The 25,758-nt window shown below is 41.7% G+C and overlaps 1 protein-coding gene across 8 annotated transcripts in view; it reads right to left on the reverse strand.

The window, feature by feature from the left end:
- Window positions 1-25,758, reverse strand: part of kn (EBF transcription factor knot) — a 528,425-nt gene that overhangs the window by 263,733 nt on the left and 238,934 nt on the right. The gene's annotated exons all lie outside the window — the stretch shown is intronic.

Here is a 25,758-nt window from a genome sequence, read left to right on the forward strand (position 1 = left end):
ATGACTCATGGTGAGGTGCCTGAGGATTGGCGGAATGCGTGCATAGTGCCATTGTACAAAGGCAAAGGGGATAAGAGTGAGTGCTCAAATTACAGAGGTATAAGTTTGTTGAGTATTCCTGGTAAATTATATGGGAGGGTATTGATTGAGAGGGTGAAGGCATGTACAGAGCATCAGACTGGGGAAGAGCAGTGCGGTTTCAGAAGTGGTAGAGGATGTGTGGATCAGGTGTTTGCTTTGAAGAATGTATGTGAGAAATACTTAGAAAAGCAAATGGATTTGTATGTAGCATTTATGGATCTGGAGAAGGCATATGATAGAGTTGATAGAGATGCTCTGTGGAAGGTATTAAGAATATATGGTGTGGGAGGCAAGTTGCTAGAAGCAGTGAAAAGTTTTTATCGAGGATGTAAGGCATGTGTACGTGTAGGAAGAGAGGAAAGTGATTGGTTCTCAGTGAATGTAGGTTTGCGGCAGGGGTGTGTGATGTCTCCATGGTTGTTTAATTTGTTTATGGATGGGGTTGTAAGGGAGGTAAATGCAAGAGTCCTGGAAAGAGGGGCAAGTATGAAGTCTGTTGGGGATGAGAGAGCTTGGGAAGTGAGTCAGTTGTTGTTCGCTGATGATACAGCGCTGGTGGCTGATTCATGTGAGAAACTGCAGAAGCTGGTGACTGAGTTTGGTAAAGTGTGTGGAAGAAGAAAGTTGAGAGTAAATGTGAATAAGAGCAAGGTTATTAGGTACAGTAGGGGTGAGGGTCAAGTCAATTGGGAGGTGAGTTTGAATGGAGAAAAACTGGAGGAAGTGAAGTGTTTTAGATATCTGGGAGTGGATCTGTCAGCGGATGGAACCATGGAAGCGGAAGTGGATCATAGGGTGGGGGAGGGGGCGAAAATTTTGGGAGCCTTGAAAAATGTGTGGAAGTCGAGAACATTATCTAGGAAAGCAAAAATGGGTATGTTTGAGGGAATAGTGGTTCCAACAATGTTGTATGGTTGCGAGGCGTGGGCTATGGATAGAGATGTGCGCAGGAGGATGGATGTGCTGGAAATGAGATGTTTGAGGACAATGTGTGGTGTGAGGTGGTTTGATCGAGTAAGTAACGTAAGGGTGAGAGAGATGTGTGGAAATAAAAAGAGCGTGGTTGAGAGAGCAGAAGAGGGTGTTTTGAAATGGTTTGGGCACATGGAGAGAATGAGTGAGGAGAGATTGACCAAGAGGATATATGTGTCGGAGGTGGAGGGAACGAGGAGAAGAGGGAGACCAAATTGGAGGTGGAAAGATGGAGTGAAAAAGATTTTGTGTGATCGGGGCCTGAACATGCAGGAGGGTGAAAGGAGGGCAAGAAATAGAGTGAATTGGAGTCATGTGGTATACAGGGGTTGACGTGCTGTCAGTGGATTGAAGCAAGGCATGTGAAGCGTCTGGGGTAAACCATGGAAAGCTGTGTAGGTATGTATATTTGCGTGTGTGGACGTGTGTATGTACATGTGTATGGGGGGGGGGGGTTGGGCCATTTCTTTCGTCTGTTTCCTTGCGCTACCTCGCAAACGCGGGAGACAGCGACAAAGTATAAAAAAAAAAAAAATATATATATATATATATATATATATATATATATATATATATATATATATATATATATATATATATATATATATATATATATATATTTATTATTATTTATTTTTTTTATTATACTTTGTCGCTGTCTCCCGCGTTTGCGAGGTAGCTCAAGGAAACAGACGAAAGAAATGGCCCAACCCCCCCATACACATGTATATACATACGTCCACACACACAAATATACATACCTACACAGCTTTCCATGGTTTACCCCACACGCTTCACATGCCTTGATTCAATCCACTGACAGCACGTCAACCCCGGTATACCACATCGCTCCAATTCACTCTATTCCTTGCCCTCCTTTCACCCTCCTGCATGTTCAGGCCCCGATCACACAAAATCTTTTTCACTCCATCTTTCCACCTCCAATTTGGTCTCCCTCTTCTCCTCGTTCCCTCCACCTCTGACACATATATCCTCTTGGTCAATCTTTCCTCACTCATTCTCTCCATGTGCCCAAACCACTTCAAAACACCCTCTTCTGCTCTCTCAACCACGCTCTTTTTATTTCCACACATCTCTCTTACCCTTACGTTACTCACTCGATCAAACCACCTCACACCACACATTGTCCTCAAACATCTCATTTCCAGCACATCCATCCTCCTGCGCACAACTCTATCCATAGCCCACGCCTCGCAACCATACAACATTGTTGGAACCACTATTCCTTCAAACATACCCATTTTTGCTTTCCGAGATAATGTTCTCGACTTCCACACATTCTTCAAGGCTCCCAGAATTTTCGCCCCCTCCCCCACCCTATGATCCACTTCCGCTTCCATGGTTCCATCCGCTGACAGATCCACTCCCAGATATCTAAAACACTTCACTTCCTCCAGTTTTTCTCCATTCATACTCACCTCCCAATTGACTTGACCCTCAACCCTACTGTACCTAATAACCTTGCTCTTATTCACATTTACTCTTAACTTTCTTCTTCCACACACTTTACCAAACTCAGTCACCAGCTTCTGCAGTTTCTCATATGAATCAGCCACCAGCGCTGTATCATCAGCGAACAACAACTGACTCACTTCCCAAGCTCTCTCATCCCCAACAGACTTCATACTTGCCCCTCTTTCCAAAACTCTTGCATTTACCTCCCTAACAACCCCATCCATAAACAAATTAAACAACCATGGAGACATCACACACCCCTGCCGCAAACCTACATTCACTGAGAACCAATCACTTTCCTCTCTTCCTACACGTACACATGACTTACATCATCGATAAAAACTTTTCACTGCTTCTAACAACTTTCCTCCCACACCATATATTCTTAATATATATATATATATATATATATATATATATATATATATATATATATATTTATTTATTATCCCTGAGGTAGGGGAGAAAGAATACTTCCCACGTATTCCCTGCGTGTCGTAGAAGGCGACTAAAAGGGGAGGGAACGGGGGGGCTGGAAATCCTCCCCCTCTCGTTTTTAATTTTCCAAAAGGAGGAACAGAGAAGGGGGCCAAGTGAGGATTACCCTCAAAGGCTCAGTCCTCTGTTCGTAATGCTACCTCGCCATCGCGGGAGATAGTGGATAGTATGAAAAAAAAAAGATATACATATATATATATATATATATATATATATATATATATATATATATATATATATATATATATATATATATATATATATATATATATTGGAAAGGATCACAATTTTGCGCGTGATCAAGATATTCATATGAGTCCACGGGAAAAATAAAACATGATAAGTTCCCAAATGCACTTTCGTGAAATAATCACATTATCACAGGAGACACTAGAGAGAAATATAACAGTCAGTTGATATACATCGAAGAAACGAAGCTAGGACGCCATTTGGTAAACATGCGATTGTCCAAGACAGACAACGAGCGTTCATAAACGTATCATTTTACAAATTCTATCAACAATAAAATTATCTAATTTGTATAGACCATCACTAATATTAAGATTATAATTCTTTGTGTATTTTATAATAGAAGATTCAATGATATTTCTCGTGGTAATCGAGTTGGAGTTAATAACTGAGATGGCATTACTCCAGTCAATACAATGATTATAGTTTTTAACGTGATTAAACAAGGCATTTGATTCTTGTTCTGTTCTTATACTATATCTATGTTGCTTAAGTCTAAGAGAGAGATCCTTACCAGTCTGCCCAACATACAATTTATCACAATTCCAGCATGGCAGTTTATAGATGCATCCAAGAGAATTTTCTGGTGAATTTCTGATTAGCTTATTCTTTATAGTATTATTGATGCTGAAGGCAACATTTACATTAAAGGATTTAAGCAACATGGGAAGTAAAGTAAGATTATCATTAAAAGGAAGAACGAAAAGATTCTTGGTGTCAGTGGGAGGTTTGGGCTCAACTCTATAAAATGATTTCTTAGCTAACTTAAGGGATTTATCAATGAAAGATCTAGGGTACTTTAACTTAGATCCAATAGAATATATCTTCTCAAACTAATCATCAATAAACTCTGGACTGCAAATACGGAATGCCCTAAGGAACATAGATTGAAATGATGACGATTTAGCTCTGTCATGTTGAGATGAGTAATAATGGATGTATGAGCATACATTGGTAAGTTTTCTGTATATGATCCATAGGCAAGGAAACAAATTTGAGTTTGCTCTTATTCACATTTACTCTCAGCTTTCTTCTTTCACACACTTTACCAAACTCAGTCACCAGCTTATGCAATTTCTCACCCGAATCAGCCACCAGCTCTGTATCATCAGCGAACAACAACTGACTCACTTCCCAAGCTCTCTCATCCAAAACAGACTCAGCTTGGAAACGAAACTTGTGTGATGAAGTACCAGGAAGATTGAGTGCAGAATGGCAAAAGGTGAGAGCAAATGACGTAAGGAGAGTGGGGGAGGAATGGGATGCATTTAGGGAAGCAGTGATGGGTTGCGCAAAAGATAGTGTGCAAAGTGAAAGGGTCAAGGAAAATGGTTTGGTAAACAGAGAAGAGGTAGTGAAAACTTTGCGGAAGATGAAAGCCGGCAACGCGGCAGGTTTGGATGGCATTGCAGTGGAATTTATTAATAAAGGGGGTGACTGTGTTGTTGATTGGTTGTTGAGGATATTCAATGTATGTATTGATCATGGTGAAGTGCCTGAGGTTTGGCAGAATACATACAATGGCAAAGGGGATAAAGGTGAGTGTTCAAATTACAGAGGCATATGTTTGCTGAGTATTCCTGGGAAATTATATGGGAGGGTTTTGACTGAGATGATAGAGGCATGTACAGACCATCAGATTAGGAAAGAACAGTGTGGTTTCAGAAGTGGTAGAGCATGTGTAGATCAGGTGTTTGCTTTGAAAAATGTATGTGAGAAATACTTAAAAAACAGATGGATTTGTATGTAGCATTTATGGATCTAGAGAAGGCATATGATAGGGGTGATAGAGATACTTTGTACAAGCTTTTAAGAGTATATGGTGTGGGACGTAAGTTGCTAGAAGCAGTGAAAAGTTTTTACCAAGGATGTAAGGCATGTGTACGAGTAGGAAGAGAGGAAAGCGATTGGTTTCAAGTAAATGTCGGTTAGCGGCAGGGGTGCGTGAGGTTGTTTAATTTGTTTATGGATAGGGTGTTTAGGGAGATGAATGCAAGAATTTTGGAGAGAGGCAAGTATGCAGTTTGTTATGGATGAGAGGGCCTGGGAAGTGAGGAGAGTGGATGTGTTGGAAATGAAATATTTGAGGGCAATATGTGGTGTGAGGTAGTTTGATCGAGTAAGTAATGAAAGGGTAAGAGAGATGTGTGGTAATAAAAGAGTGTGGTTGAGAGAGTTTGTGTTAAAATGGTTTGGACACATGGAGAGAACGAGTGAATAAAGTCTGACAAAGAGGATATATGTGGCAGAGGTGGAGGGAACAAGGAGAAGCAGGAGACGAAATTGGGGATGGAAGGAGTGAAAGAGATTTTGAGTGAGCGGGGCCCTGAACATACAGGAGGGTAAGAGACGTGAAAGGAATTGAGTAAATTGGAACGATGCGGTACACTGGGGTCGACGTGCTGTCAATGGACTGAACCAGGCCATGTGAAGCGTGTGGGGTAAACCATGGAAAAAATCTGTGGCGCTTAGAGTTGGAAAGGGAGCTGTGGTTTCGGTGCATTACACGTGACAGCTAGAGACTGAGTGTGAACGAGTGAGGCCTTCTCTGTCTTTTCCTGGCGGTACCTCACCGGACGGGTGGGTGTGGGGTGGGGTGGGGGTTGGGGGGTGGGGGGTGGGGTGGGCTGGGGGGTGGGATGGCATGGAGGGGGGTTAGAATGCTATTCTATGTGTGACGGGGTGGCGACGAGAGTGGATGAAGGAAGTAAGTGTAAATATGTGCATGTGTATGTATGTATGTATGCATGTGTGTGTGTATGTATATTTATGTATATGTTGAAATGTATGTGTATGTATATGTGCGTGTATGGGCGTTTATGTATATACATGTGTATGTGCGTGGATTGCGCCATTCCTCGTCTGATTTCTTGCGCTACCTCACTGACGCGGGAGACGTCAATCAAGTATAATATATATATAGATATATATATATATATATATATATATATATATATATATATATATATATATATATATATATATATATATATATATATTTATATATATATATATACTTTCCCTGGGGATAGGGAAGAAAGAATATTTCCCACGTATTCCCTGCGTGTCGTAGAAGGCGACTAAAAGGGAAGGGAGCGGGGGGGGCTGGAAATCCTCCCCTCTCAGTTTTTTTTCAATTTTCCAAAAGCAGGAACAGAGAAGGGGGCCAGGTGAGGATGTTCCCTCAAAGGTCCAGTCCTCTGTTCTTAACGCTACCTTGCTAACGCGGGAAATGGCGAATAGTATGGAAAAAAAAATATATATATATATATTATTCATTATTAGTGAAAGAAGAGAGAGGCATTTGAACGAGTTTTGCAGGGAAATAGTACAAATGACTGGGAGATGTATAAGAGAAAGAGGCAGAATGTCAAGAGAAAGGTGCAAGAGGTAAAAAAGAGGTCAAATGAGAGTTGGGGTGAGAGAGTATTATTAAATTTTAAGGAGAATAAAAAGATGTTTTCGAAGAAGGTAAATAAAGTGAGTAAGGCAAGAGAACAAATGGAAACATTGGTGAAGGGGGCTAATGGAGAGGTGACAACAAGTAGTGGTGATGTGAGAAGATGGAGTGAGTATTTTGAAGGTTTGTTGAATGTGTTAGATGATAGAGTGGCAGATATAGGATGTTTTGGCCGAGGTGGTGTGCGAAGTGAGAGGGTTAGGGAGAATGATTTGGTAAACAGAGAAAAGGTAGTAAGAGCTTTGCAGAAGATGAAAGCTGACAAGGCAGCGGGTTTGGATGGTATTGCAGTGGAATTTATTAAAAAGGGGGTGCTTGTGTTGTTCACTGGTTGGTAAGGATATTTGATAGATGTATGACTCATGGTGAGGTGCCTGAAGATTGGCGGAATGCATGCATAGTGCCATTGTACAAAGGCAAAGGGGATAAGAGTGAGTGCTCAAATTACAGAGGAATAAGTTTGTTGAGTATTCCTGGGAAATTATTTGGTAGGGTATTGATTGAGAGGGTGAAGAGCAGTGCGGTTTCAGAAGTGGTAGAGAATGTGTGGATCAGGTGTTTGCTTTGAAGAATGCATGTGAGAAATACTTAGAAAAGAAAATGGATTTGTATGTAGCAATTATGGATCTGGAGAAGGAATATGATAGAGTTGATAGAGATGCTCTGTGGAAGGTATTAAGAATATATGGTGTGGGAGGCAAGTTGTTAGAAGCGGTGAAAAGTTTTTATCGAGGATGTACGGCATGTGTACGGGTAGGAAGAGAGGAAAGTGGTTCTCAGTGAATGTCGGTTTGCGGCAGGGGTGCGTGATGTCTCCATGGTTGTTTAATTTGTCTATGGATTTTGTTAGGGAGGTGAATGCAAGAATTTTGGAAAAAGGGGCAAGTATACAGTCTGTTGTTGATGAGAGATCTTGGGAAGTAATTCAGTTGTTGTTCGCTGATGATACAGTGCTGGTGGCTGATTCGGGTGAGAAACTGCAGAAGCTGGTGACTGAGTCTGGTAAAGTGTATGAAAGAAGGATGCTGAGAGTAAATGTGAATAAGAGTAAGGTTATTAGGTACAGTAGGGTTGAGGGATAAGGCAATTGGAAGATAAGTTTGAATGGAAAGAAACTGGAGGAAGTGAAGTGTTTTAGATATCTGGAGTGGATTTGGCAGCGGATGGAACCATGAAAGCGGAAGTGAGTCACAGCATAGAGAAGGAGGCGAAAGTTCTGGGAGCGTTGAAAAATGTGTGGAAGGCGAGAACATTATCTCAGAAAGTAATAAATGGGTATGTTATATGGTTGAGAGGCGTGGGCTATAGATAGAGTTGTACAGAGGAGGGTGGATGTGTTGGTAATGGAATGTTTGAGGACGATATGTGGCGTGAGGTGGTTTGATCGAGTAAGTAATGAAGGGGTAAGAGAGATGTGTGGTAATAAAAAGAGTGTGGTTGAGAGAGCAAAGAGGGTGTTTTATTATGGTTTGGTCACATAGAGAGAATGAGTGAGGAAAGATTGACCAAGAGGATATATGTGTCGGAGGTGGAGGGAACGAGGAGAAGTGGTGAGACCAAATTGGAGGAGGAAGGATGGAGTGAAAAAGATTTTGAGTGATCGGGTCCTGAACATGCAGGAGGGTGAAAGGCGTGCAAGGAATAGAGTGAATTGGAATGCTGTGGTATGCCGGGGTCGACGTGCTATCAATGGATTGAACGAGGGCATGTGAAGCGTTTGGGTTAAACCATGGAAAGTTCTGTGAGGCCTGGATGTGGAAAGGGAGCTGTGGTTTCGGTGCATTATTACATGACAGCTAGAGACTGAGTGTGAACGAATGTGGCCTTTGTTGTCTTTTCCTAGCGCTACCTCGCACACATGAGGGGGGAGGGGGTTGTTATTTCATGTGTGGCGAGGTGGCGATGGGAATGAATAAAGGCAGACAGTGCGAATTATGTACATGTGTATATATGTATATGTCTCTGTGTGTATATATATGTATACGTTGAGAAGTATAGGTATGTATATTTGCGTGTGTGGACGTGTATGTATATACATGTGTATGTGGGTGGGTTGGGCCATTCTTTCGTCTGTTTCCTTGCGATACCTCGGTAACGCGAGAGACAGCGACAAAGCAAAATGAATAATAAAATAGATAAATAAAAATATATATATATATATATATATATATATATATATATATATATATATATATATATATATATATATATATATATATATATATATATATATAACGCGGGAGATAGCGAATAGTTTGAAAGAAAAGATATATATATATACACACACACACATATATATATATATATATATATATATATATATATATATATATATATATATATATATATATATATATATATATATATATATATATATATATATATATAACAATTCTAAGGCACCTATCATACAGCCATTCTAACAAGGCATGATAATCGTCTGGCTCCACTGAGAGGCTGACCCACCCTCCCTCCCACCTGAGCCAGAGCGGGCGCGCCTCCCGGCCAGCACTGGGACTAAAAGCGTTCCTGATGGAGTCATGTTCCGCGCTGAGGGACGACTGGAAACAACTCCCTCAACAACACTTTATGGAGATTAAGCTGGACTTTCATCGTTTCTGAATTTGCTGCCATGGGTTCACTAATGTGTAACGAGATGGCAAGTACATGATGTAATATTGGTTTATGGCCACATACAAGTTCACTGGTGCAAGAAGGTTTATAGATTAACAAAAATATTTTTTTTTTTGTCCTCGTTCGCCTTTCCCGCCTTAGCCAAGCAAAATCAGAAAAAGGGACCGCAAGGAATTGTTTCCACTTTGCTCCTTCTTCTGTTTCTATGGTTAAAAAGCAGTAATACAGTATGGAAGTATTTATCAGCCTTCCGCGCCCGTCCCTCTTAGGCGCCTTCTGCAACACCCAGGAGATATGTGGGCAGTATTCTTCCTCCCTTATCCCCAGGGGTAACAGACTACACCAGGCCAACGATGTAGACGGATATGGTAAACGAGAAGAGAGCCTGGCTAAAGGCACAGGTCAGATCATAGGCCATGCCATCCAATGTAAGTGTCATGTCAAAGATGACGTCATCATACCTAAGGGCCGTAGGATATTGCAAGTTAGGGTTAGCCCAGAGTTACACAAGAGGTCGTAGTACAGGTGCACCAACAGGTAAACCCACATCAAAGACAGGTAGATACAGAAAGATAAACACAATAAAAGTAACAGTAAAGCTAAAACAATGACTTTCAATTCAAAGATGTAAAGCAACAAGCTAAATCAAAGCTATCAAGAGAGAGAGAGAGAGAGAGAGAGAGAGAGAGAGAGAGAGAGAGAGAGAGAGAGAGAGAGAGAGAGAGAGAGAGAGAGAGAGAGAGAGAGACATAAGGAGAGCAACACACGCAAATTTCCTTCATGCGACATTACCACCTTCAACATCACCTTGGCTTCAGAACCCGCAGGGACAACACTCTCTTATGTGAATCATCTCCCAGACCCACCACTTCAGTCCCACCAGCAACATATGTACGCTGCCTGGCAGGATGTAATATATGACGAGGGCAACCTAGACTAAGATTCATATATAACTGGCAAGGGCAGGAAACGTATGCTGGAAATCTATATTATACGATTTCAATTTCCTATTGGTTATTCTGGATGATTTTAAGCCAGTGATCCGATGATGCGTTTTTAACGTAACAGGGAACATACTGGAAATCTTAAAATACAATGGAGTCATAGGTTATATTACAGGCCACTGGATGTACTGGGATACATATTAAACAACAAACTACAGCAGGGCAAAAGTTCTGGCTGCAAAACTCAGCTGAAGTACAATAATACACATGAAACCTACTGGAGGCTACAGGATACAGTGAAGATTGTATCATAGTATTTTTAAAATGGGTTCCACGAAAACTTGAAGGTGATCCGTGAGGTAGTTCGTGAACGACAGAGGGTTCCGTGGCTACAAAAAGTTACAAAACCCTTGGGCTATAGGATGCAGTGGAAACTAAAGGATATGTGGAGTTAGAGAATACACTGTAGGCTGCAGCGGAAGCCTCAGGATACACTACAAGTAACAGGCTACAGAAAAGACAGCTAAAGTACAGCAGCCAAAGGGTAAATTTCAGGCTATAAGACGTAGACTTTAGGACACAGCAGGATATACAAAAATACAAATGAGAATCATTGGATTCTAAAGATGCCTCCGGATACAGGAAAAAGTCAAGGATACATCAGTGGCACTAGTGGTTTGGAAACCACCGGATTTATAAGTAACCAAAAAATATATCAGAATCCTCAAAGGGCAGAGCACAAGGACACCATACAGAACGGAGAGCAGGGTATGGCAGCTAAAGATGATCTGCACAGTAGGGCAGCCTAAGCCAATGTCTAGGTTCTTCCCTCCCTCTCTACGTGGGTGGGTGGTTGGCTCGCTTCACCAAAGCAGCTTCGAAACAAATGACCCGTTGCATCTGAGCCGCCTCCTCCGATGGACAAATTCTTCCCCAATGGGCTCAAGGCAGCGCCAAGCCTTCCGCGAACGCAGAGATCGCTCTGGGCCAACCTCTCAACGATACTTTCGACCGTAGGAGTCAGCGAGGGATACGACTATTTGCTCCCGATACGCGGCATTGCTGAAATTGGACTTAGGAACAAGGTGGGTGAGGAACATATGCATGAAAATACGAATGTGGAAATTTAAGATGCTGGGGCTTTTTTTTTTTTTGGGCGGGGGGGGGGGGGGGGGGGGGGGGGACAGCGAACATATGAGAAGACGTGAAAGACAGTCGCTTACAACATGAATAATCCTTGATAATGAAAATGGATATATACCTTAAAAGTGTATCTGATATGCCATGCTGTACTGGGTACAGAGGCCTACGGGCTACATCATCAACTTAAAACTGGGCAGAGGAGCAGCTGTGCCGCACTCTGATGCCAAATCGAACTGCGGAGGTGGAGATGGGCCTACAAAATCGACGTAAGAGATGAGTTATGAAGTACCGCAACAGGAGTTCTGGATCATGTCTCACACTACTCTTGACCAATAAGGACTTGCTTCGTAAGTGTATCATTGGGGATCAGCTCAAATACTAGGCGATTATACCCAAGGGTCGCGCCGTCGTGCCCATGGATCATGGATTCACCAGTATCAAGAAGGGAGAACACGGAAGCCCAAAAGCTCGAGGACAAATAGTCCATATTCCACTATCACTAACAAATCACCAGAAACGCACAACAAGGTGTAAAATGAGTCACTACCATAAAACAAGAAACGGAAATCCTTTGAAACGTATTGTGAAAAGGTGAGAAATGAAAATCCCAGAAATTCGAGACACAGAACTAAAGATAACAAGCTGTGTTGTATTAATAAAGACTGTGAGAGGAGAGCCTGGTGAAGCGATTCGGAGAAATGATAAAACGAAAGAGCAGTGATACCATCCTTGCGTAGAGAGAGATGGCAAGTCGCCAATACCCCAGAGGACTCTGTACAAACCCGCGGAAAGTCGAGTCAAACTACAAAGTAGATTTTGTCAAAATTCCGGCCATTAGCGGGACAGAGAAGTATATCTGAGTATTTCCCTAGAGTTTACGCCGATGTAGTGTCTCAGACCTCATTGTTTGCTGGAAGAGAGAGAGGCGCACTTCATTGTTCGCCAGGAGAGAGGGAGAGACTTCATTGTTTGCTGGGAGAAGGCAGACTATTTTGAGTTCTTTTCATCTCAGTGGACTAATACCGGTTCTTTTTTTTCTTCAGCTTCATGCTAGTCCATAAATACAAGATTTATCATCAAACTCGCCTGCACGCTTTAATAATCCCCCTTCAAAAGCCCAGCCACCACACAGGGATAAACCACACAAAAATTATGTGCCATAAAACAAAAGGATCCAGATGGAAGCGGTTTTGTTTCTCGATTATTAAAAAGCGATTCACATTTGTGGGTTTTTGAGAAGAGCTTCTCGCTTCCCTGAAGCCCCCCTCCCTCCCTCACCCTCACTGAGGAGTCTCGGGAGAAATCCAGGGAAAATATTGTCCCGGGTTGCTATAAACCACAATAAGGAAATAAACTCAAATGTACATTCTTCCCTCCCGCGCCCTTGGCTCTAAGAACCGAGCCTGAGCGTCCCTCACAAAAATATAACACCGGCTTTGTCTCCTTGTAGGTTCAGTGGTGATCTGAGTTATTCACGACAGAACAAAAAGAAAAGATGTTCTCGTTTTCCAGCATCCAGCAACAACCCAAGCACTGGTCGGTCACAAGTCTTCTCTTATCATGCTTGTCTTCCAGTAACATTCCAGCACCGGTCGGTCACACGTTCTCTCTTATCATGCTTGTCTTCCGGTATCCAGCAACATTCCAGCGCCAGTCGGTCACAAGTCTTCTTTTATCACGTTTGTCTTCCAGAATCCAGCAACTTTTCAGCACCGGTTGGTCATATCCTTTCTCATCATGTTTGTATTCCAGCATCCAGGAACATTCCAGCACTGGTGAGGAACAAGGCCTCTCTGATCAGGCGTCAATTTCCAGGACTCAAGATAATGTAAACAAAAACTACATGTTCGAGTCCTTACGTTTGAAGAGATGGTCTTCTCTGGTAGTCGACATATCTACTACTCGACAAGATGTATATATATATATATATATATGTATATATATATATATATATATATATATATATATATATATATATATATATATATATATATATATATATATATATATATATATATATATATATATATATATATGTATGTATATATTATCCCTGGGGATAAGGGAGAAAGAATACTTCCCGCGTATTCCCTGCTTGTCGTAGAAGGCGACTAAAAGTGGAGGGAGCGGGGGCTGGAAATCCTTCCCTCTCGTTTTTGATTTTCCAAAAGAAGGACAGAGAAAGGGGCCTAGTGAGGATATTCCCTCAAAGGCTCAATCCTCTGTTCTAAATGCTACCTCGGAAACGCGGGAAATAGCGAATAGTATATAAAAAAAGAATATATGATATATGTATATGCAGATCTTTCTGTTCTCCTGCATTTCCGGTACACATAACCGAAAAAACAAATTACTGATGAATTTTTCTTGCTCGGATATCCCACAAAAGTTCCGCGTAGAATCCTTATGCATGCTTATGTGTGCCTTTTAGCCCCTGTAAACATTCTACTCAAATGATCATCTTTGTAAGTCTTATTGAATTCAGTTTAGAGATAATGATATGACAATATGATATATCTTGAACTTCAGTTAACATTGCTTTCATCTAAGCTGATGTCTAAAGCCTCTCCATGCACAGACCTATCCCGTTCAGCTCATACCGGTTTCCAACTGAATGTAAATGCGATGAAAAAATGCCTCTTTGAGGACCGCCATTGACATGTGATGAGTGGCTTGTGTGGTGTGATGGATGGCGGGGTAATGAAGATGGAACCCTGCCACGCCGTCGGGACATTGTTGGGCTCCGTGTCGCGCCCACATTAATGTTTTGTGGCAGCGGCCAGCCCCGGGGACCACTGAGACCAGCCTTTGTGGCCACCCACCCACCACAGACCCGGCCTTTTGTCTCAGACCATCCAAGCATGAGCGCTGGTGGGGCGGGGAGGGGTGCCACCTGACACTCACCTACACAGATGGTCACGAGCAGATATGTATGTACACACAGATGGCCACATCTGCCAGGGAACCCCTCCCTCCACCTTAACACCAAGTCTGTCAGAGTACCTTTCAATAACAACACCATTTTCGTCAGCGCAAGAATTTGAAGTCGCCACATGTCTATACAACACCTTACAAGTTTGACTAAAGTCAACCCTTCTGCTTCATCATCAGTGCTTCTCTTCAATAATCAATGCCCCGTTAACTGGAAGACTTAATTTGTGTCTTCCAGGTAAAAAAACAACAATCTCTCAGTGAGCAATAATCCAGTGGCATTACTCTGATGCCCAGCCTACTGTGTGAAACGCTTGTGCTAAACTGGGCTTATACGAACCTTTATGGCTCTCAGCTTCGTTGATGTCACCAAAGCTTTCGGCATTAAGACATACAGGGTCACACAGGGCACAAAGGTGAGGTTCTTATGTTTCCTCATTCTTAAGCTCGTGAGTGACGCATTCATGGATGCACAGGCACGATGAGACTACACAATGACGACTCTACCAATGGTGAGTGTTGATAACGGCCATCCCGACCACACTGACCAATAAAACCTTTTAACAGCCTCCAGAGCTGAGCCACAGCCAACCACGTTACCATTAACAAAACAAAGGCATTGATTATGTATAAAAGTCTCGCCTACAAACACATTCCACCCCTGCTGGCTCGCTTGGCTCCATCTCTCCCAAACTTTTCATTTCATCAAACCTCTCGGTGTCACTGCAGACGACAGACTCAGCTGGAAGGGTCACGCACACCATCATGAAACCCTCCAGACATCGTCTCTTAGATTCTTCATTGAATAAAGACACTCGACCTCCCTGCCTCTGAGCTCAATAATGTGCACAGAACTTTCATTTTCCCCATACGCCTCTATACTTGCCAGCGTGGTCGCCCTACCTACCCATCACACAACAGGGGCTACTGGAAATGCAGAAAAGGTCAGGTAAGATCATCCTCGGTCGCTCTTGCGCCACCATTCAAAACTCTCGTCTAGTTATCATCTACACCTCATCCGATGTTTCAGGAAGAAGCCAGTTGCTCTCGCTTCTCCTGCTACGTACGGTACTTCATCTCAGTGCCGCAGTTTGGCAGTACAACCACCTCGTATCCATCCTAGCTCGTACAGATCTTTACCTAACCAGCGTGAACATCATCAACCCTGCTTAACTATCCGTTTTATAACCCACTGATTACGCTGAGTATATTTTCGTATGCTTTCAGCTTTTGGCACTCCCATGCCCGCACTGAGGCAAACAAACACAGGTTTCACGCACAGTACATAGTGGGAAGAGTAAGTGTAGGGGAAAATGCACAATGGCAGTCATGATGTACAATCCTCTAAAAGAATGATAATGTACTGGAGCAAATATATTATGACGATAAAGAAAAGAAAGAATACTCAGGATTGTATATGAAACAGTGAAATACACTTCTCAGGGAGGATAAAGTAGTAATAATAATGATAATAATAATAATAATAATGATAATGATAATGATAATAATGATAACAATATTAATAATAATAATAATAATAATAATAATAATAATAATATTAATAATAGTAGTAATAATGATAATAATAATAATACTAATAATAATAATAGTAATAATAATAATGATGATAATGATAATGATAATAATGATAATGATGATAATGATAATGAAAAAAAATGATAATTTGACGATAAAATACGCACTTAGTGAATTGAATTCTCATGGTGATAGGAAGTCATGAGACAAACTGGTAAGAGTCTATACAGAAAATTTCCCATCAACATCTCAGTGAGCACACTAAGATAAGAAGGGCTGATATACCATCCTTATTAGATCTTATCTTCACATACACAAACACGGATATTGAGAATTTCGTGTGTAATACACCAACTGGAAAAAGCCATTGTGTAACGCTAGAATTTGAGTATTTGGTAAAGGAGGAGGTAAAAAGTGGAGCGATGATCCCTGACTGAAAAAGAAAACATGATCATGAAAATTATACAGAACTCAACCATGTCTACGGAGCTGGGAAATGGAGATCCGTAGCCAGGAACCAAGGTGGTGGAAGGTTTTATAAGATATACAAGGAAGGAGTTAGGATGTTGGTACATACCTCTCGCCTCAGATACAGATGGTGTGATACATGATTGAAGAAATTCTGCTCGAGAGGCTATAGAACATTGAGGATGGGACACAGTGAAGGAACGAGTAACGAGCAGGAGATAAGCTGCTGTTTGAGAGAGAGAAACTTGGGAGTAGAAATTGGTCCTAACATGTCGCTGGAGTCCCATTTGAGAGGAAGAGTACACGAGACAAATTGTCTGCTGACAAATATTAGAAAAGCAATCAAGAATATGGGCAAGGAAATATTCAACAGACGATTCAAGTTCTCCATTAGGCCAAAAGTAGGATATGTTTTACAAGTTTGGTCACCACAATCAATGCAGCACAAAATAGAGAAGGTTAGTACCAGTTAGTACCAGAAATAAAAAGACGAGAGTTACAGGGAAAGGTTAGGAGCCTTGAATTTGTCCATGGAGGAAAGAAGAGTAAGGGGTGACCTGGTCACAGCCTTAAACATAACATGAAATCAAGCAGGAAACTTGTTACAAAAGATACACAGAAGTACGTTTCCAGTGTAAGAGGAGGGAATGAGTGGAATAAATTGAAAAATGAAATTGTAATTGTGGACAATAGACACAATATTGAAAAGCGGCATGATAGTATAAATGGTTCAAGAGATGGAAGCCCCACTAGGGTAATGCTCTCTACTCGTACAGTCTACTCAGGTAATGACATACAGGTAATGAAACACACTTCCCTCACATAGCTAGAACAGTGAGAACATAAACATATTGCAGACCCATCCATACAAATGAACATACAAACATATAAATACATTCACGTCTACATACATGCAGAGAATAGGACTAAATGTACAGACATACACCTGTATCAGCTACGGGAGATAACGTACACACACACACACACACACACACACACACCCGGGCCGAGCGAGCCGACAGTAAACATGTCCGCTACATCAACAACACGCTAATTACCTCGTTCCGCCTTGTCACCAGACGGCAGTTCGCTCGTTAGCAATACCCTAACATTTCATTATTGGAAACGATACAGTATGAGATCTTCAGAAGTGACTGAACAGTCTGTAGTTATAAATGCTTTTAGTTATTTTTTTTCTTTGGTGTCTTTGGAAGTGGTCGAAAACTGCTTCTCTGGGAAGAAACGAACTCTGAACTGAATGATGGAATATTCCCGCTTCAAAACATCCCAGTTTTCAGGTACTATGAATTTTTGAATATCTATATCAAAGTCAGAGTACTTAAGTATAACTATAACAAACATTTTCCTCCATTAAACGCTCGAATACTCACTTCCGGAAATACTGAACCATTTAACTACTAAGGCGTTAAACGTATTTCAATATTCAGTCATTAAAACCACTATTTTTCCTTAATAGTATTGGAATATGTGTTGTTAACTAGTCACATGCTAACAGTCCAGAATAGTCTGCACGTGGCAGTACTCGAATACATGTCAGTACGAGAAGTTGAATCTATTCTGTATTGAAGATACTGTAATATATTTCATCGTACTGCTTCGCGAATTCATGCGTCGCTGTAACCAAGGCGTCCCTACTGCTACACATGTAACTACGGTGTCCTTGTCTCTGCTGCTGCTGCTGTAACCACGACGCCACCTACTACGGTACTGCTATGGTAAACACGACGCCACCTACTACGGTACTGCTATGGTAAGCACGGCCCCAACTACTACAGTACTACTACAGTAACAACGGTGCCACTATACATACATATACATGTGCATAACACTACGGGGAAAATGAAACGGTTATCATGTTTCATTTTCCTGTTATTTCATGCACCGTTCCGTCACAGTGAATAACTTTTATAACTTCTTGAATCAAGACGTTTTACATCACTGGCAACATTCTACTTCACTGCAACAGCAACCTCGACTCCTCCACAAAATTTCCGTAGCAGTAGGCATCAAGCAGGTGGGAGAGATGGGTTGGTAGGTGCCCTCTGCTCTACCACTGATAAAGTAGATAACCTAGTCATGGGCCATCAAGGTTCCTATCATCCGTCCTTCTCAACACCACGGGACAAATGCTGTAAACCAGTGAACACAATAAGTTAAACCTTATCCAAGATGGGTGCAAACAGAATGGAAAAGGTTTTAAACCAGTGTACACACAGAGGTTAAAAGCTCGTCCATGATGGCTAAAAACAGGAACAGAAGGTTTTAAACCAGGCACAGAAGGGGCAGAGGGGGACGGCGGTGGGGACCGCTTAAAAAGAGGCAGCCAGGCTGAAAGTGGTGGTGTTGTGGGTGTAATGAGGCGAGCCTGCCTGCCCCTCCTCCTCCGGCCGTCTACACCACATTTGTCTGATTAAAGGACCCGGCTCCCGGAGCAATTTACTCTCTGGCTAAACATCTGATTCTCATGTGTCGGATTAAAGGCCTGATCACGCTGAACACTTTACTGGCTTCCAATACATGTAGCGTAAGACACCGGGCGGTGGAGACATGTGTAGAATTACATAAGTCACACATGGTGCTGCCACCCAGAAACACCAACGTCTTCTTCCACGGCAGAACGATTCTTTTCTGTTTCATAGTAATGGACGTCGCTTGGGCAAAAGCTGCCACAATCGAAGACATATGTGTTAGGAGGATTCGAACTCATGGGCGGGGTTTAATTAGAGATCCTCAGGTGTGTGTGTTGACATCGCTTACCAACTCACAGCAGCTATGATGAATATGACGACGGTCGAGTTCCATTGTGTGACTAGGTTTTCCTTCTAAATTATACGTGTATGTAACCGAGTCACCTGAACCACCTATGTTTGTGGTGAATCTGTCTAATGCATGAGGAAATGATTCTACCGTTCCGGGAAATATGAATTTGCAAAGCAAAACAGCCGAGCGGAACATGGTTAACATATAGTAGCATAATGTTCTTTACACGTTAGACCGAAATGAATGTAAGGAGAGGGGGGGGGGGGGTTATGATGACGGTCACGACCATCAAATTGCGAGAGAGGAAATAGGAAAATAATTTTATTAGAAATGCGAGAGGTCACCGTAATGAACAAAGACAACCCCTGGAGAGAGAGAGAGAGAGAGAGAGAGAGAGAGAGAGAGAGAGAGAGAGAGAGAGAGAGAGAGAGAGAGAGAGAGAGAGACTAGTGCAGCCATGTTGTTTCAGCACTCTACATACAAGATATATCTATTGATCAAATACAAGGATTGATCACATCAACATTATCTTATCTTATGTTGTGTTATCGCTGTTGTCACTGGCCCTTGATACTGATGATGTAACTGATATGATACACAGGATATAGAATCACTATAGAACAATCAGATGGTCAACGACCCCATAATACAAGAACACAGATGAACACTTACTTGCATGTACATAGCAACAAGAGCTTATATAAAAACACTGTAAAATGCACATAACGATATTAATGTAATGAGAGCCACCATCCACCTTCAGCTTGTGTGTGACCGTCTGCACATCATAATGTTATCATTGTCTCCACACGTCCTTGAAGCCATGATAATAAAGATAATAGGTTTCCTCCTGTATAAACGCTAAGGAATCTTCGATTAAAGTCGCCTTATCCCTCACGTGTTTGCGATGATTCAAAACTTCAATGACGCCTTTGGAATCTGGTCTTAAATCAACCAATATGACTTCTACGGGTCCTGCCTATAGATCACAGCCACAGCTGCAGTGGGCCTCGTCTACATACCTCCATCATGCCTGATGCAGCCTTGCTTGTGATGAACATCAGTGTCTACCATAAGTTTCACCTGAAGTTCTCCTTTATGTCTGTATGGAGCGTACCTATAATGCATGTTGTAGGTTGTACCTATAATGCATGTTGTAGGTTGTACCTATAATGCATGTTGTAGGTTGTACCTATAATGCATGTTGTAGGTTGTACCTATAATGCATGTTGTAGGTTGTATCTATAATGCATGCTGTAGGTTGTATCTATAATGCATGTTGTAGGTTGTACCTATAATGCATGTTGTAGGTTGTACCTATAATGCATGTTGTAAGTTGTATCTATAATGCATTTTGTAGGTTGTACCTATATGCATGTTGTAGGTTGTACCTATAGTGCATGTTGCAGGTCGTACCTACAATGTATGTTGTAGGTTGTACCTATAATGAATGTTGTAGGTTGTACCTATAATGTATGTTGTAGGTTGTACCTATAATAAATGTTGTAGGTTGTACCTATAGTGCATGTTGCAGGTCGTACCTACAATGTATGTTGTAGGTTGTACCTATAATGAATGTTGTAGGTTGTACCTATAATGAATGTTTTAGGTTGTACCTATAATGCCTGATTAAGGTCCTACATGAAATGCCTGATCAGGATCGCACCTATAATGCTACCTATCATCAAATCTGCTACAGATACTCCCTGAAGTTGTTACCCACGCATCGTATGGGTCAATAATCAAACTCTCACGTCTTCCGTAAGACCTACTCGTAATCAACAGCAATACCTCCCCTGCCACGCCTCCAACAGCTCTCTCCTGTGACTCCTACCTGTAGTCATCTGCCCATTAAGAAACCGTGATGCCAAAAAAATACACAAATAGAAAATTGTCCCCCGTCATACAACACACAGGAGGTTTAGAGACTAGTAACCAATTTAGTAGGAAAAAAATCAGGCAAATGATGATGTTTCATGATGAAATATATATATATATATATATATATATATATATATATATATATATATATATATATATATATATATATATATATTTTTTTTTTTTTTTTATACTTTGTCGCTGTCTCCCGCGTTTGCGAGGTAGCGCAAGGAAACAGACGAAAGAAATGGCCCAACGCCCCCTCCATACACATGTATATACATACGTCCACACGCAAATATACATACCTACACAGCTTTCCATGGTTTACCCCAGACGCTTCACATGCCTTGATTCAATCCACTGACAGCACGTCAACCCCGGTATACCACATCGCTCCAATTCACTCTATTCCTTGCCCTCCTTTCACCCTCCTGCATGTTCAGGCCCCGATCACACAAAATCTTTTTCACTCCATCTTTCCACCTCCAATTTGGTCTCCCTCTTCTCCTTGCTCCCTCCACCTCCGAAACATATATCCTCTTGGTCAATCTTTCCTCACTCATCCTCTCCATGTGCCCAAACCACTTCAAAACACCCTCTTCTGCTCTCTCAACCACGCTCTTTTTATTTCCACACATCTCTCTTACCCTTACGTTACTTACTCGATCAAACCACCTCACACCACACATTGTCCTCAAACATCTCATTTCCAGCACATCCATCCTCCTGCGCACAACTCTATCCATAGCCCACGCCTCGCAACCATACAACATTGTTGGAACCACTATTCCTTCAAACATACCCATTTTTGCTTTCCGAGATAATGTTCTCGACTTCCACACATTCTTCAGGGCCCCCAGAATTTTCGCCCCCTCCCCCACCCTATGATCCACTTCCGCTTCCATGGTTCCATCCGCTGCCAGATCCACTCCCAGATATCTAAAACACTTCACTTCCTCCAGTTTTTCTCCATTCAAACTCACCTCCCAATTGACTTGACCCTCAACCCTACTGTACCTAATAACCTTGCTCTTATTCACATTTACTCTTAACTTTCTTCTTCCACACACTTTACCAAACTCAGTCACCAGCTTCTGCAGTTTCTCACATGAATCAGCCACCAGCGCTGTATCATCAGCGAACAACAACTGACTCACTTCCCAAGCTCTCTCATCCCCAACAGACTTCATACTTGCCCCTCTTTCCAAAACTCTTGCATTCACCTCCCTAACAACCCCATCCATAAACAAATTAAACAACCATGGAGACGTACGTGTAGGAAGAGAGGAAAGTGATTGGTTCTCAGTGAATGTAGGTTTGCGGCAGGGGTGTGTGATGTCTCCATGGTTGTTTAATTTGTTTATGGATGGGGTTGTTAGGGAGGTAAATGCAAGGGTTTTGGAAAGAGGGGCAAGTATGAAGTCTGTTGGGGATGAGAGAGCTTGGGAAGTGAGTCAGTTGTTGTTCGCTGATGATACAGCGCTGGTGGCTGATTCATGTGAGAAACTGCAGAAGCTGGTGACTGAGTTTGGTAAAGTGTGTGGAAGAAGAAAGTTAAGAGTAAATGTGAATAAGAGCAAGGTTATTAGGTACAGTAGGGTTGAGGGTCAAGTCAATTGGGAGGTGAGTTTGAATGGAGAAAAACTGGAGGAAGTGAAGTGTTTTAGATATCTGGGAGTGGATCTGGCGGCGGATGGAACCATGGAAGCGGAAGTGGATCATAGGGTGGGGGAGGGGGCGAAAATTCTGGGGGCCTTGAAGAATGTGTGGAAGTCGAGAACATTATCTCGGAAAGCAAAAATGGGTATGTTTGAAGGAATAGTGGTTCCAACAATGTTGTATGGTTGCGAGGCGTGGGCTATGGATAGAGTTGTGCGCAGGAGGATGGATGTGCTGGAAATGAGATGTTTGAGGACAATGTGTGGTGTGAGGTGGTTTGATCGAGTGAGTAACGTAAGGGTAAGAGAGATGTGTGGAAATAAAAAGAGCGTGGTTCAGAGAGCAGAAGAGGGTGTTTTGAAGTGGTTTGGGCACATGGAGAGAATGAGTGAGGAAAGATTGACCAAGAGGATATATGTGTCGGAGGTGGAGGGAACGAGGAGAAGAGGGAGACCAAATTGGAGGTGGAAAGATGTAGTGAAAAAGATTTTGTGTGATCGGGGCTTGAATATGCAGGAGGGTGAAAGGAGGGCAAGGAATAGAGTGAATTGGAGCGATGTGGTATACCGGGGTTGACGTGCTGTCAGTGGATTGAATCAAGGCATGTGAAGCGTCTGGGGTAAACCATGGAAAGCTATGTAGGTATGTATATTTGCGTGTGTGGATGTATGTATATACATGTGTATGGGGGGGGGGGGGGGGGGACATTTCTTTCGTCTGTTTCCTTGCGCTACCTCGCAAACGCGGGAGACAGCGACAAAGTATAATAAAAAAAAAAAATAATATATATATATATATATATATATATATATATATATATATATATATATATATATATATATATATATATACATACATATGGGAGCGGGGGGCCGGAAATCCTCCCCTCCAGGTTATAATTTTCCAAAAGAAGGAACGGAGAGGTGGGCCAAGTGAGGATATACCCTCTAATGCTCCCTCCTCTGTTCTTAACGCTACCTCGCTGACGCGGGAGAAGGATATATATATATATATATATATATATATATATATATATATATATATATATATATATATATATATATATATATATATATATATATATAATGTAAGTAATGCGATAGATGCCATGAGTTTACGTGTTCAGATAACTACGGACAAATTCATGCATCTAAGATTTCTGGCAAAAGTTGTAACGAGGCAATTGAGTGGTTGCAAAACTGGGTGATCGGAACTGATCAACGGTCAGGCCTCAGAATGGTTAAACGTGTCAATAGGTTCAGTCTTGGAACCCAGTCACTAAGATTCTGATACGCAGATAAATCAAAAACGAACACGTATATGCTGGTGACCCCAGGCAGACTAGAGCAAGAAGATGCAAGCACTTTCGTGATATTACATATTATGGAAGACGAGGAAATTTATCTTTGTATCCCTGAAGATGTGAATGATCACGAGAGAGCTTGGATCTTCTCGTTGCCTCCTCCTGATAATGAGCCGTGTTATCTGATATCCTAACCTTCAGACGACGCTAAGATGGTGAGTAATTCTATAACAGGAAATGAACGTCTGCAACTACATGACGTCATACAAAAGCTGACAGACGACGTTCACAAGTAACGGGTGAATTCCGATATCGAGAATTGCTTGGAGTAAAACATTGGCAGTAAACACGAAAACGCGTTAACACTGCTGAGCTACAGAGAGTAAATAAGGGGAGAAGACCAGGGTGTAATAATCTCCAATGACCTAAGGCCAACTAAAACAACGCGTGGATGCAGTAAAGAAGGCCAGCAAAATTCTGGGCTTGACAGGCAAGGCATTCGAATTAAAGTCAGAGAAAATACATCTCGCACGTAATAATCCACAGATGCGTCCCTATCTTGAACCCTGTGCTCACTATTGACTATCATGCTTGATAAAAAGACGTGAAAGCCTACTAGGTAGCTTTGGTTGTATCTAGGTAAAGAAAAAGAAGGCAAAGATGTGATTTAATACAGGTATTCAGAACCAAGAAAGGTTTTAATCATTACAGCTGCTATAATGTCATTTCTGTTTCACGACCCGGTCACATAAATGCCATAATCAAGGCAATCTCATAAACGCTATATATATATATATATATATATATATATATATATATATATATATATATATATATATATATATATATATATATATATCATCATCATCATCATTATTATCATTATCATAATACTTGATCGCCATTTCCCGCGTCAGCGACATAGCGTCAGGAAACAGACGAAGAAAGACCCGTCCACGCATATGCAAACATATATACATACATGTACCTACACGTACATATGCATACATATTTTCATACATATCACATACACACATATACATACACATACATAGACATATGCATATATACACGTGTACATATTCATACTTGCTTCCCTTCACCCATTCCTGGCGCCATCCCGCCCCAAAGGAAACAGCATCGCCACCCTATGCGTCAGCGAGTTAGTGCCAGGAAAACAGACAAAAAAGGCCACATTCGTTCACACTCAGGCCCCACAAACCTTTCCATGGTTTACCTCAGACGTTTAACATGCCCTGGTTCAGTCCACTGATAGCACGTTGACCTCGGTATACCACATCGTTCCAATTCACTCTATTCTTAGCACGCCTCTCATCCTCTTGCACGTTCAGGCCCCGATCGCTCATTTTTCAATCCATCCTTCTACCTCCAATATGGTCTCCCGCTTCTCCTTGTTCCCTCCACTTCTGACGCATATCATATATCCTTTGTCAACCTTTCCTCACTCATTCTTTCCATATGTCCAAACCATTTCAATACACCCTCTTCTGCTCTCTCAAGCACACTCTTTTTATTACCACACATCTCTCTTACCCTTTCATTACTTACTCAACCATCCTATCTCACCACATATTATCCTCAAACATTTCATTTTCAACACATCCACCCTCCTCCGTACAACCCTATATATATGTATGTATGCTTGTACCCAAGCCTACGCCAGGTACCTAATTTATAAACCAATCCCAACGGAAAGATAAACATCTAGCATAACCGTG

The sequence above is a fragment of the Panulirus ornatus genome, chromosome 21 (assembly GCF_036320965.1).
Source record: "Panulirus ornatus isolate Po-2019 chromosome 21, ASM3632096v1, whole genome shotgun sequence".
Classification (NCBI taxonomy): domain Eukaryota; kingdom Metazoa; phylum Arthropoda; class Malacostraca; order Decapoda; family Palinuridae; genus Panulirus; species Panulirus ornatus.